Raw genomic sequence first — 13,716 nt, 5'->3', positions numbered from 1 at the left:
AGAACCAGCAGCTAGAGGGAAGAAGGCAAGTAAGGAAAAGGGGGTAAAAACAGCAGTGCCCATGCTCAACTAAAGTCTACACGGAAAGCCTTAAATTGGATTAAAATGATTTTTATAGTGCCATGGGCTAATAGTCATAGGATTAGTGACTGGGTCATTTTAAATGCCAAAATATAGGACTATTCACTTATTATCCAAGACCAGTGGAAAAGCTAGACAGTATTTCTTCTTGGGAAGGGATGAAGAGGGAAGGGTTCCAGAAATCAAATCTGAAGAGCAGTGGAAAACAAAGCTAGAAGTTCAGTTTCTCCTGATAACCCATTGATGTGTCATCAGTCAGTCCACTAATTACGAAGGTATTTTTGGAAGATTTTCTGAATACATACACATCTCCGGTGTTTGAACCAGTTGCTAGTTAGAAGAATGAAGTCACATTTGTTGGCATGGGGACTTTCTGAGGACAAACAATAATAAAAAAATCTTAGGGTAACTTTGGGAATTAAATATTAATGTACTCCACAAAGAGTTGAGGGCTAAACTTATCATTCTCACTAATTGGTAAATCTTACTCCCAAAAAGAGGAAAAAGCAAACTGATTTATAAAAGTTACAGTGGATATGATTTTTACCATAGTCTCTCTAAACGCTAACACAGTAAGGAGTTAAAAAGAGAACATTAAAATACCTAATTATTTTCAGTTACAGAACACTAGACAACCGATTCCTGCTGGATTGCCTAGTCATTTTTTTTGTTCCAAACTGTACAGAATACACAGCCATAGAATTCTTGATAAAAGGAATTTCAACTTTTACTTACTCAATTTCATGAATGTAAATGTAATTATAGTGTGGAGGGGTTATTTTGGGGGATGGGTTGAGAACAAGTGTAAAAGCTCCCAGGTTCTGTGAAACAGCCTCGTGTCTGTTCCACTCACTAGCAGAAATTATATTTGCAAGAATGACTAAGCCCAGGAAATTCTGTCAGGTTACTGGACACAGAGGCCACGCACTCTCTTCCCAGGAGAGTTGTGTTGCCAAGGTAAAGCCCTCACTCAGACCATGTTGTCTAAAGAAGGACACGGGTTGGTAGTAACAATCGTCCAGTAACAGAAACAAGAAGGGGAAGGTGAAAAAGTGATATAACAACACTGTGATGTCCCTTTCAATTTGCAAATATTGCCCTCTTTGATAGATATTCAAACTGAAATGCCCACAGGGACTAGAAACATCGAGAAAGAAAAAGAAGAAAAAGAAAATCAGGCAGTTGCAAAAATAGACTATAGCACAAACGCTGCTGTAAATAGCTACTAATGGCCTGCTTCAGTGGGGGGGGGGGGCAAATAAAGGATAGAGAGGAGTGTGGTAAATGGGAGAGTAGCCCAAGTTGGTGCTGATGACCGTGTCACATGAGAAAGTGGATTCAGCAGCCAAACATCCAACCTTTGTAATGTTCTGATATTTTAAATGCTACCAATTAATTTTTATTATTATTATTATTTTTTTGAAAGAGGGAAAACGGGGAGAGAGGGAGAGGGAGAGAATGTTAAGCAGACTCCATGCCCAGTGCAAAGCCCCATACAAAGCCCGATCTCAATCTCACAACCCTGAGATCATGACCTGGGTGGAAATCAAGAGTCAGACACTTAACCGACTGATCCACCTGGTACCCCATTACCACCTAATTCTAAAAATGGCAAACATTGAAAAAAAAAAGTTGAAAACACTGTGTTGACCACACAAAACGTGGGTGCTTTATGATCTGTAGTATGTGATCAAAATATCTTTTAGATGATAGTAATGATGATAGTAATAATTCAGTCTTGTTCAGATTCTTTTAGAGGTCTTTACTAGTGCTGAGAACTAAGTGATTCACATGCATTAACCGTTTTCATTCAAACATATATAACACCACATCAACAACAAAAAGGGTCAATTTCATGGCATTCTGTTTTCGTGTTTTAAGAGCAAGAATAGTTGATATGTAAATAATCCTAAATAACTGTTCTCTGTTCCTATTACATCTTTAACCATTTGGGAAGGCACCCAGAATGGAGACTAGGTCACATGGGGCAGGACCTTGTCTACCCTGATCAGGTGAATATGGAGAACTCATGAACATTTGTGGGAATACATGGGAGATCAGAACTATTTACCAACTGCCAGACCCCTGTGTTTTTCATCACCTACTGCCAAACAATGCATTAGTTGTGGGAAGTATGCAGGGATATGAAAAAGATACAATTTGTAATTCCTGGGAATCTTTCAATGCTCTATTGCCATCTTGTCTGAAGCAAAACTCCAAGGAACGAAGGTCCCCCTTTTAGAAAAGACCCATGAAGCTTGCTCCACTGAAATGTCAAAAAATCTTCCCATAAAAAAAAAAAAAAAAAAAAAAAAAAAAAAAATCTTCCCATTAGCTCATGCTCTCCCTAAATTTTACCCATTTAAAACTCTCTTTCTAAACAACAACAAAAAGTAAAGTCTCTCTGAAAAGGATAACATAGCAATTGCTGAACACTATAATCTGGTCTCGTTTTTCTGGATTCTCTGCCATAGTCCTTAAAACATCACACAAAGTTACTGGAGGCAAGTTCGGTTGAGAAAACAAAAGGTTGATGAGATAAGAAAGAGAAAGGGAAGGACAGAAGGCTAATGCATGCATTTTATTATTTTCTGGAAAGTCAGTCTTAGATTTCCTATTTTAGGAACTGAAGTCATTAAGGGCCAAGAAATTAATAGAGCTACTATACCATCTCTACACACATACACATACACACGCTTCACGAAGATTGTGTTTCATTTGTGGACAGGTTTACTATGGGAGTGGCATTCCTTTTCCAGCCATACCAGCAACGGGGAAACACTGGAGCCTCTGGAATGCATGATGCTGGAAAAATCAGTCCTGAGAGTGTGAGGACAAATCATTCCTCTTTGCCATCCTCAGCCGTGCCCAAAGACTATGTGCCTGGGGCTCAGGCAGGGTTACCCGTTGGATAGAGACAACACGACTGAGCAAGGCTGGCCCATGGCTACCCCAAGGCTAGCATGGCTGTCAGTCCCACCAGCACGGATAGGATCTGGTTCCCATGCCTGTGTGGTTGCTCCTCAGTGTATCGGCCCACTGAGGGCTGGCCTGGAAGTGGCACTTCAGCTCCATCTCGGGGGAAGTGGAGGCAGAGGATGTGTGTGCAGTAAGCCCAGAGGTTGTGCAACCCTCGAAGGTGGGCCTGCAGCTTCCCACGGGGCAGCTTTGCCTGGAGCAGCAGAGCCAAAGACAAAGGTGTCCTGGAGAGTTGGGACAGCTCCAAAAAATAATTTCTGAGAGCCTAGGTGCCGAGACAGCGGGGTCTGGCATTCCCGAGCCTCTAGGTACAGCTGCTTCTCCAGTCCGTCCTTGTTCTCAAGCCAATGCTCCCAAAATAGCAGCTCCTCAGCGAACTGGCACTGCTGGCGCCAGGAAAGAAGAAGTTGAGTGGAGACGGTGGAGCTTCAGCATACCACTTCCGGGTCACATCCTCCTGGTTCTTGGTGTCTATGCGAGAAGTATGTAGCAGCCCCACGAGCGGCTTCTCCCCTAGCAGAGACGTGAAGGCCAGGTTGTCTGCCCCATGTCGGGCTGACAGATCATCAGCAGCATTGTACTTCTCTTTTCGAAGGTGGGTGATGATCTTGTGTGGTACCGAATGATCTCTTCATGGTTGGTCCCAAGGACAGGCAGAGTTCCTGAAGGGCTCCATCAGGGGTCGGGGATCTTGTGCACCTTGAGTGGGCCACCAGTAAACCTGGCATGGGTCAGGATGGCTAGGCTGTCCAGGTCCAGTGACGATAGCTCCCCACCACCTAGACCAGCAGCACAGTCCCATGGGCGCCGCCATCTTGCCCGCCATTCCTCCCAGACAAAACCAGTTTTTTAAAAAAGGGTTTTGTTTTTTTTTTTTTCCCATTAGCAAACAGTATAAGCACTCTTTAGTTGAATGTGTTTTTAAGAGTACCTGAGATAGCATAGAGGCAAAACCCCTTTTTAAGAGGTTTTGTGGATTTTTCAAATAGTTTCATCGTAATAGAATTGGATTATAATGGCTATAATGAAATCATCATTAGAAATTATTTTTTCAGTTTGGAGGCCTTCATGATGACATAAACTTGATGTTCCGTTCCAAAAGTGACCTAGCTAGGAAGCATATTGATCTCAATAGGAAATGTACAGACAGCCCAAACATTCTTTCCCTCCCTGTCATTTCTCTGGGATGCAATATTGTTTTTGACTTACTATTTTGGCTGAGGGGAAGGGACAATTTCAGAGATTTCTACTTGGCTATTCCTGGCCTCTTGGATAACTCTGACCTCCTCAGGCTCAGGACCAATGGAGGGGTCAATCAGCTACAAAGTATATCTATTTCAGTCACACATTTGGGAGCCAGGGAAATGACCACCGGGTTTGTCCACAATCCCAGTGGACTCACTGGGAGCCAGACCCAGGCCGGAATTCCGTTTATTATTTAGCTCCCATGTGATCCCATGAGTTTAGGGAGCCAAGGAAATGCTTTGAGTGTCTGGGTGGCATTGTCCCTTTCCCCTAATAAATGGCCGTAAGTTTCTTTAGGGAAGGACGGTGGAATCATTACTATGTTCACTTGCTGTGGTATTTCAGGGTCCTTCTTCCTGGGAACCTAGCCTCTTCTTAGGTTACAGGTCCAAAATTGGCTCAGGTTCAGAAATATTGGGATGAGTGACGTCAGCCTCCTGGTTATCCATCCTTAATCTCTTTTGGTTTAATGGATTAAGTAATACCCTCCTTCAGTGCCCATCTATTTTGCCCTTAGGGACGCTGTTCTATTAACAATGTCCATATTACTCTGAGCATAGACCCCCTCTGTCTGCCTTTATGACTTTGCCTCTCTTTACCATAATTATGTCTCTCTTGGGCAGGGGATCTTACCACTCCCATTGTTACTGGGGATGACCTCTCCTACCACCAGCCATGGCTTACAGAGGACAGTTACTACTGACCTTAAAGATACTGGTGCCGGGGCGCCTGGGTGGCTCAGTGGGTTAAGCCGCTGCCTTCGGCTCAGGTCATGATCTCAGGGTCCTGGGATCGAGTCCCGCATCGGGCTCTCTGCTCAGCAGGGGGCCTGCTTCCCTCTGTCTCTCTGCCTGCCTCTCTGCCTACTTGTGATCTCTTTCTGTCAAGTAAATAAATAAAATCTTTAAAAAAAAAAAAAAGATACTGGTGCCCCCCCTTACCACCATATCCTTGTTGCCTGGCAAATGGTGCTCCTCCCATGTTTCAGCAGAAGGACCTCTGGTGGCTTTCTGGCCCTATGTAGGTTATCCGCTGCTGTGTGCCCATTTCTCTCAGCTTTTCAAACCTCTCACTGTCTACCATGGCAACTCTGGCACGATTACCTCACTGAGTGTGCTCAATTCTTAAGAGGCATCTCAGTCGCGTGTTTGTGCTATCTGCCAGGGTTCTTGCCTGGGTCGTTAAATCCTATTTCTGGGTAGAGTAACTGTTATACCGCCTTGCATTCCACTAGCCTTCGTCAAGCATTCACCTAATCCAGACCAGTGCATCTTCATAAGCTCCTGCCTATTCAACAGCTCTTTGAGGGTGCAGACCCCTTCTCCCCTTATCAGGCCCAGTATGTCTTTGGCTGGGTTATACTGTGACTGAATCTAAGCTATTGACGTCATAGCAAGCAAGGGAAAATGCTAGCCCTTAATAGGAGGAGAGGGCCCCAGGTGCAGGCTCAATGGGTTCAGGGGAATCTGGGAATTCATGTTCTCCTGTACATCAATCCAGATGTCCTGTCCATGTGCCAGGGTCAGTCTCCCCCTGCCACCCCAAACCTCTCCTTCCAGAGCCCTGAAATTGGCATAACAGATCTGTCTTGTTTGGGAGCTTAACCTTTTGAGCTCTGCTACTGTTATGATTAACTCCTGGTTTGTCCTTCAGCTTTCTCTGCCTTCCCTCTGGGAGACGAAAGGCTCTTTATGCTACCAAGGAGCCTGTCTCTGGCTTTCACTCTTAGGTTTTAAATGTCAGTCACTCTTAGTTCTTTGTCATAATTGTTTTTTCCAGAGTGTCAGTTGAGCGTGGGTATAGCCAACCGATCCCATCATCCTCATCGTTACTCTTTCCCATTTCTTAAAGTCCTATTACACCACACCCATCGGTGATTTCCATTCCACTGGACACTGTTTTACCATCCCAGTTCACCACTGGCAAAGGTGGTGAACACAATTGCACTATGCCCTTGTACCAGAGGTTACCAGGTACTATCTGGTACTATGTTCTTGTACCAGAGGGCACTGTCTACTGCAGCGAAAGAATTCAGATGGTCAGCCAAGAACTGCCCAACTCCATTGCAGCATCTACTTTCTCAACCATTCCTGGTACTGACTGGCCCTGGTTGGGTTCTCCAGGAGGCAGACCCTGAGATGGAGTTGAAGTTCAAGAGTTTAATTATGGAGTCTCTTGGGATCACTTCCTGCAGAAGAGGAGAGATGATGGCAGGATTGGGCCGAGGGAGAAGTCAACCTGGGATGCAGCCTCCACGGGGCCTGCAACAGATGGTGTGGGGACCTCAAAAGCCGGGGTGGCCCTTCGTGCTCTCCAGAATTGGGCTTTATATCCCAACACTGACCAGTCACTGGACGCCGGCATTCCAGGAAAGGGTCATGGCCCTCGGTGAGGCAGCTCTCTTCAGCGGATGCAATCCCCAGAGAGGGGCTGACCGCTCAGGGCTCTCTGCTGGCAACACTCCCGGCAGCTGGAGAGGAAGTCTTTCATCCCTGGAAGGGGTTCTGGGTGGCGCATTGCAGTGTCTACCACACCCCATATTCCAGGCTATGTGAAGCAGATATTCTTCGCTCTGAGAATCTCTCTTTGCAAAGGTGAATGTTAATATTAAACATTTTCACATGTGAGCTAGATAACACTCTAGTTCTGAATTTTACTTCCCAGGTAATTGCCATTAGCTTTTCAGCTTCGTCCCCCAGAACCCTGTATCACGCGTGGTGTTGTCGACTCACAATAGCGTTCTCTAAACCCACAATTCAGGAATAGGACAGTGTCTTGGGGGACACTGGGTCCTGAGGCCCTGTATTGCCTTTCTCCCTTTTCCATCTGGCTGACCCTTTGAGGCCTGACTGTGATGTCACCACTGCTGTGACATTTTCCTCTAGTTCTCTGGGTCAGGACTGTCTGCAATCTTCTTTCCTGTAAGTATCTGGTAGCATAATACTTACGGCGCTGTATTCATAATGCTAAGAGCTAATCTTGGGAGACAGACTGCCCTCAATGTAAATCTCCACTCTCGCGTTTTGTAGCTATATAACCTTGAGTATGTGATGCAGCCTGTCCCCGTCTCAGTTTCCTCATCTGTAAAAGAGGGATCCACCTCACAGGGTTATTGTATTGTGGAGATGAAATGAATTAATGTGTACCAAGCACTTAGAAGTGTGCAAGCACAGTTTATGCTCTATGTCTTGGCTATTATTTCACTGTATTCTATATTGTATCTCATTTATTGGTTCATAAGGGACAAGGACCATTAAATAGCCAAGTGTTCGTTAGCACAGTGCCTGGCACAGAAGACAGAAATAAGTACTCATTGACTAAAGTTGTCTATCTAAGGCCTAGAAATCTGTTACCTAACACAAGGATAATAATGAATTGCCTGCACTAAAAGCTGACAACTATATATTTCTTATAGAAGTATTTGTGTGTGTGTGATGGCAGTGTTAAGCCTCCAGTGTTTTCTAAAGTGTCTCTGTGGAACACCAGTTCTGCAAAATAATCCACAAAAATGGGTTTAGTGGTCAACTAAGCTGGAGAAACAGTACAGACACTATTGGATTCACTTTAGAGTACTTAAGGCTCTGAGAAGTTCTACAGTGATATGGCTATATGTTTTAATGGAGTCACAAATCCTTTGATAGTTCTCCCTTCAAGTATCAGAGTTTACCCTCCTCCAGTTGCATACAGGCCAAACTTAGTGGCTGATTCTAATGACTAGATGATGGCAGGTGTACCAGTGTGTGCTTTCCTAGTCTGAAGACTCGATCATAAAAGGAAATGCAGACTCCACCCATAACTAGTTGCCATGTGTCAAAGAAGGCCAAGTGGCAAAGAACTAAGGCCTCCCTCCAACAGCCTTCGTGGGAGTGGATCCTCCAGCCCCGGTCTGGCTTTCAGATGTTTGTAGTCCTACATGGCACCTTGACTGCAGCCTATGAGAGACTTTGAACCAGAACCACCCAGCAAGGCTGCTGAATTTTGGAAAAATGTATTATATAGCAACAGGTAACTAATGCAGAATGAAACATGTTTAACTTTATATAATCCAATGTCTGACCCAGGACAGTCATCCACATAATACTCATCTAATGTGGCAACCCAAACTCTTGCTAGAATGTTAAGAAAAAAAAAAAAACAAAACAAACAAACAACCAAAAAAAACATTATCAAGTTTCTCTAAAACTCTCTTTTAAATATTTTAGAAACATTTTTTCCTTTTAAATCGTTCTATAATTGATCCCTTTTTTGTTGTTGTTGTTTTTCATTTTAGTTCCAGTATAGTTAACGTACAGTTTTACGTTAGCCTTAGGTGTACAAGACAGTGATTTAACACTTGCATACATTATTCAGAGTTCATCCCCCATCCACCCTCCCCCCTGGCATCCATCAGTTTATTCTCTGTAGTTAGTTAAGAGTCTGTTTCTTTGTTTGCCTCTCACTCTTTTTTTCCCCTTTGCTCATTTGTTTTTCCTTTAATTACACATATGATCTGCAATTAATTCTTAGAAACAAACCAAACCATCCCACAATCATATTATCATCTCTGGATTTTCTGAAGACTAGATTTAACATCCTTGCTTTGCTAAATGCCATTGTTAAGAAGAGCTTACTTCACTTTCACTAGCCATAGATTCATGTGTGGCTTTAAAAATACTTCACAGTTTCATCATTGAAGGACACTTTAATGGGCCTTATTTACCTAGATTCAAATCATGTATCAAATATTGCATCCAAAATCAAATAATTCAAGAAATTCTTAGAAGTGATTTTTTTCTCAAAAAATTTCCAGTTTAATATTATTACTATATCAGTTTTTAGATGCCCACTTAATAAATTAATACCTCTAAGTAAATGATAAAATCATTGATGCAGGCTTTGTTTTAAAGGCATATTCAGATCTATGCCTCATAGTATTCAAAGCACACTGAGGTTGATTAGTATTGTCCTTGGGTGGTTTATCAGAGGTTTAGGTTATCCATAATAAACTTGCTTTCAAGTTCAATGCAGTTAGTATGGAATCTGCTTAATTATAGCTTTTTAGACATTTCAATTTCCTCTACTTAGTTCGCATGAAGACAAGCCCTTTGAAGATCAAATATTTAGCCACCTCCCTACTTTAAGGATGTTTTGAGAGAGCAAAGATTTTTTTGTCAGTTAAGAGAAAGCAGACATTTTCTAGCATTGTGTTAAGAGAAGAGCTGGATGGAAAAACTGGATGGAGGGGGCAGGAGGGGGGTTAGGCATCTTTCTCTCTGCCCAAACCTCATCTCCTCAGGATGTCTTCATCATTTTCTCTGAAGTGAATATCTAGACCACTAGACACACCAATTTTCAAATGTAAGAAACAAACACATTCCAAAGCCAACTGTGAAGAATTTTTTGTTTCATGGCTGTTTTACATTAACCTAATCTCTCATCTTCCCAAATACTTTGAATAAGTGAAAAGATCTGACAGTCAAAGAGTACAATTTCTTCATAGTCGGTTAACTTTCTTGAGTTACTTTTCCTCAGTTTCACAATGAAAAATCAATGCCAAACAAATCCGTATTTCTATCATTCATGGCTTTGGACTTTAGAATTACAGATTCTAAGATAACTGTAATAATAGATAGCAATGAGTCCGTGTTCAACCCTTTCCACATGTCATCTGTCTTTATCCCCAAAACAGTCCTTTGAAACGAGTGGTATTTCAGCTCTGCTGCCAAGAAAGGAGACTGAGTCCCAGAGAATTCACTTATATTGGAGCTTATAGTTGAAAATAGATTTGTCTTGGCATCAAAATTGCAAATAACTATAGGAACCACTGTACCCTTGCTATTATCATTTTTGGCCCTTTAAATTAAAATAATCTGTTTATAGGATGTCCTTTAATTGACAAAATTGTTATATATAACACTAGTATGAAGACAGAAAGTACAGTTTGCATAAAAGATTATATCTACTTTCCCATTATACCTTTACACACATCAGGGATATCAGTTCCACAATCAACTATGATAATTAGAGAAACAACAAATGCCCCAGAGGGAGCATTTTCTAGTGATTATATCATAGATACATAATAATATCTTTATAAGCTAAGCAGGAAAACATTCTCAGAAGCATATTGTTCAGGTCAGTGATTTTACAAGAATTCCATAGGATGAATAGCCCCTCTGTCAGAATAAAAGTTGTGGAGCAAATTCCATTATAATTCTCTTTTCTCAGTCACTTGGAACTTTCTCAAAAAGTCTCTTTCCAAGTGAAACTGTCCCTGGTGGCTGCCTCCCAAATGTGATTTTTTTTTTTTAAGTTAAAGGAAAATTTGTTTCTCCATCCAAGAAGGAAATAGTTATTCAACCACTTTTTTCAAAGGCTTTTAAGTATAAATACCTCAAAACTCAAACTTTTAAGTACTTAAAATTCTATATAAAATTAGGTAGCACTCAATTACTCTTTTTTGCTATATCATATGAGAAATTAGATACAAAATTCATCTGGAATTTTACAAAGTTCAATAAATTGTTTACTGTAGTCTGATCTGGACTAAAAACAGGACTGGCTTTCTAGAGATACAGTTGGATGGAATTTGACTAAACATTTGAGTAGAGTCTGACTCGCAGCGGTTTATCTAGATAACCAGTCATGGCTTCAAGATAAAGCATCACAGGCTCCCCTATTCAAATTCCATTCAAGGCTGTAGCAAAGCTGGCTAAACTGTCCCTTTAGTATTTGTCTCTGTGCCGTTAGTGACTTGCCTCTACTGAGAGAGGTCTTCCTTGAGGTAAGCTCAGCAACTGCTTAGAACCTCAAGACGCCAAGATCTCCTGGCAGCTTTAAGATTGACCAAGTAAACATCTCTACCCCACCTCCCTCACCTGAGAATACAGAACAGTAGACTTGTATGCAAATTAATTTCCAGTGGTTGACATAAGTGCCATTTCAGACAACTTTGTAGGGTAAGGAGACACAGGTACTTAACTATTTCAAAGAGCCTTTCACCCACAAAATCTGTTGAACTGGACCTTGTCAGATATTAAACAGAACAAAGAAAAATCACTTTGTACCATGTACATAAGAAAGTTAAGCCAGACAGCAAATTCATAGGCAATTGAAACGTAGCAGTGTTCTGATCACCCAACCTGTTTGTTTACACCTGCTACCAGAACTCGAACACTAACCTGTGCTACTCTTTGTTGTGGTATTTTAGAAGCAACAAAGATTAAAGGTGATAGTAAATTATATGCTGTTTTAGATAAATTGGTTGGCTGCAAATTATTTTTAAAAACATAAATTAGCACACTAGAAATATTTCTCTTATGTTCCGAAGTCTGAAGGCAATTTATTTTGGTTGGAATAGTCCCCAGTGGCAGGGACCACCTCTTTTTAGGTGATTGTCTTGTTGGGAAGCCTTTTTCCAAGATCATTTCATGTTCAGAGATGGCTGTCCCCCAGCTTCAGACACTATGAGAAAACACAAAGAAGGTATCATGGACTCCTTACTTCAATTTGCATTCCATTGTCTAGAACTCACCAACTCTTACCTGGCTGCAAGGGAAGCTGAGAAATGTAAGAAATTCCTTTATTCTGGAAAGTCATGCATCCAGCTACGACTCAGGATTTCTCTTTCTGACTGAGGGGAAAGTAGATATTTTAGGTAAAGCTAAACTTTTAAAGCCATATGTGTGATTGATGAATAAAATAAAATAGTAGAGTTATAGCAATTGCAAAAAAATAAAAGAAAATGAGTAGGAGAGACTTGGCAAAGACTGAGCTATTTGAACTAGATGAAGGAAGAACATAAAAATTGATGATTGTGGACTACTTCCTTTTATGCATTACTTTCACAGGGTCTTCTCAGGGGCTTGGAGGTTAAATATCTTGAAAGTTAAGATCTAGCTTAAAGATCTACTCATTCCAAAGCAAAGTGGATATTTAGCAACTAATGAGTAAATTCAGATTGTGCAGAGAACGTTCCACATTGAATCAAGAATTGTCCTGGTTGCCACTCTATGGTATTTTTATGCTTAAATATCTATGATCTTCCAGAAAGATCTTATTCCTCTGAAAATATGTATAATGTCATCCTTGCAATTTAGTACTTGGTGTTCGTGTACATTGCTCAAATATTTCAATAACTTAAAATTCCCATTTTTCACTACATTTTTCTATTTAAACAAGAGAAAATTATTTTTGCTTAATTTAATATAGAAAATAGAGTATATAATATGCAAGTGATTCTTTTAGGAAATACACGAGTAATTTGAATCATCTTTAGGAGGCTGTGGTTAAGAGTGCAGATTCTACTAATTACTCAAAATGTGACATTGGGAAATCCAATTTCTCTTGAGTTTCAGGTTGCTTGTTTAAAATCAGCAAGATACCTACTTCTAAGGATTTTTATGATGATTCATAAGCTTATATGTGTATACTTGGCATACACCAAGAAATCAGTGGAATTTAAGGACATAGTATAGAGTCCAGTTCACTGTTCAGTCCATAGTTCAGTTCAGTAACTCATAATTTCATGCTTATGCTCAGCTTTTTCTACCAAGAGTTTCAAAGAAGTTGACCGACTTAGAGTTTTCAAACTGAGCTTACCTTCTTAAAAATTTCTAATATTTTTGAGACATTATATGGATAATTACATATAAAAACATGTATTAATATGCTTTAGTGACAAAGTAAACAGGTGGAGGTTAGAGATACATGATTTTGCTGAGTGAGGTCTATCATTCACTGAACCACTAAATTCTAAAGAGTCAGCTTTTCTTTTTCTTGTACACTTTGTCTCTCTCTCTCTCTCTCTTTTTTTTAGTTAGAATTGCATGTTTGTAATTTTCTCTTGGCTGCCGAGGATATTCCCTTCAAAACATTACAAGTTAGTGCATTGAAATAGATCTGTGTCTGTATCTTTATCTGCATCTGTGTGTTTGAAAAGTTTTGCCACTCGCACGGAAATTGTGTCTTTTAATAACTTATCAGTGGTCTGAGACCTACGAAAAGAGCCTTGTTCAAGATCTAATGAGCTCGTGTACAAAGACTGCTTTAGCTTCCAGTTCTGAAGCCCAAGTTGCATTGCATTTGCTCTTATGGAGCAATATATTATCTTGAAATGAACTGTGGAAGCACTTTGTTTTTAGTTGTGCTAACATGAAATTTTAGAGGATGAATATATCACAGTGAAAAACTAGAAAATGTAAAAGATTGTGTCATTTGTTTGCCTTTCATATAAACATCAATATTGCTATTTCCAAAGAAAATAGGGAAGAATATTAATTCTGATAAAAAAATAAGTATTGTTAATGAGCCAGGCACATGAGATATTTGGCTTACAGTTTCATTAAATAAAAAATTCCACCAATAGAAGAATATCGTGTTACCTTCGGGGTCTATTCTGCCATTTTTTACATAGGCGAAACCTCCTCTGCT

General features: G+C 40.6%; 1 pseudogene; it reads right to left on the bottom strand.

The window, feature by feature from the left end:
- Positions 1–3,028: 3,028 nt before the first annotated feature.
- Positions 3,029–3,877, bottom strand: LOC123946338 (annotated as a pseudogene).
- Between the last annotated feature and the right edge of the window lie 9,839 nt (positions 3,878–13,716).

The sequence above is a fragment of the Meles meles genome, chromosome 7 (assembly GCF_922984935.1).
Source record: "Meles meles chromosome 7, mMelMel3.1 paternal haplotype, whole genome shotgun sequence".
In the NCBI taxonomy this organism is placed as follows: domain Eukaryota; kingdom Metazoa; phylum Chordata; class Mammalia; order Carnivora; family Mustelidae; genus Meles; species Meles meles.
The sequence above is the reverse complement of the archived record's forward strand: the minus strand, read 5'-3'. Positions and strand labels throughout refer to the sequence as shown.